Raw genomic sequence first — 753 nt, 5'->3', positions numbered from 1 at the left:
TGATAAGATACTGAGGTGAGTGGTAAGGAATTTGAGCTGATACTGAGGGTGGTCAATCAAGGGTGGGGTTATTTTTTCTAAACTGACTTAGCAGATTCTGGCTAAAATTGGACCAAATGGACAGCCGCCCCTGGATGAAGACATCGCCCAAAGTTGGCAGTGCATTAATGAACTACTGCTGCATAACAAATTACTCCAAACTAACAGCTTAAAATCTCAAAATTTTTGAGATCTTTATGTCACACGAGTGTATGTTCCTTGGTTCTTTGTCTCCTCACAACAAAGATTTGGAGCAATGTACATTAAAGCCCTCGGCGTGTCACAGCTCTCGGGTCTTAGACAAACCGTGTTGTAGTTCTTAGGAAAATCAGTGTTACAGATGTATTTTATTTAGAAGATAGCAGGAGAATCCATCCTTTTTTTCTTTTTTTTTTTTGTGACTCAACTGAACTGATTTTATTTTTTATTTATTTATTTTTTATTCTTTATTTTATTTTATTTTTTAACTTTACAATATTGTATTGGTGAGAATCCATCCTTAAAGTGTGAGGGCATGCCAACCCAAAGACTCGAAGAGAAGAGAGTGGAGGAGCCCACGGGGGATGGAGAGAGAGAAAGAGTGGATGCACACGGGAGAGAAAGAGAGAGAGAAAGTGCTTTGGCTCCTCCTTTTATATGTTTTTCCCTCCACCTGGTCCTGCCCTATGCAAATTGGGCTTAGCCAGGAGTGCTGTTTCTTCTACCTGAAGTCTT

General features: G+C 39.7%; 1 pseudogene; it reads right to left on the bottom strand.

Moving 5' to 3' along the window:
- LOC105001891 overlaps positions 1-753 on the bottom strand; it is a 1,972-nt pseudogene that overhangs the window by 996 nt on the left and 223 nt on the right.

Source organism: Bison bison, unplaced genomic scaffold (genome assembly GCF_000754665.1).
Source record: "Bison bison bison isolate TAMUID 2011002044 unplaced genomic scaffold, Bison_UMD1.0 scf7180017855225, whole genome shotgun sequence".
In the NCBI taxonomy this organism is placed as follows: domain Eukaryota; kingdom Metazoa; phylum Chordata; class Mammalia; order Artiodactyla; family Bovidae; genus Bison; species Bison bison.
The sequence above is the reverse complement of the archived record's forward strand: the minus strand, read 5'-3'. Positions and strand labels throughout refer to the sequence as shown.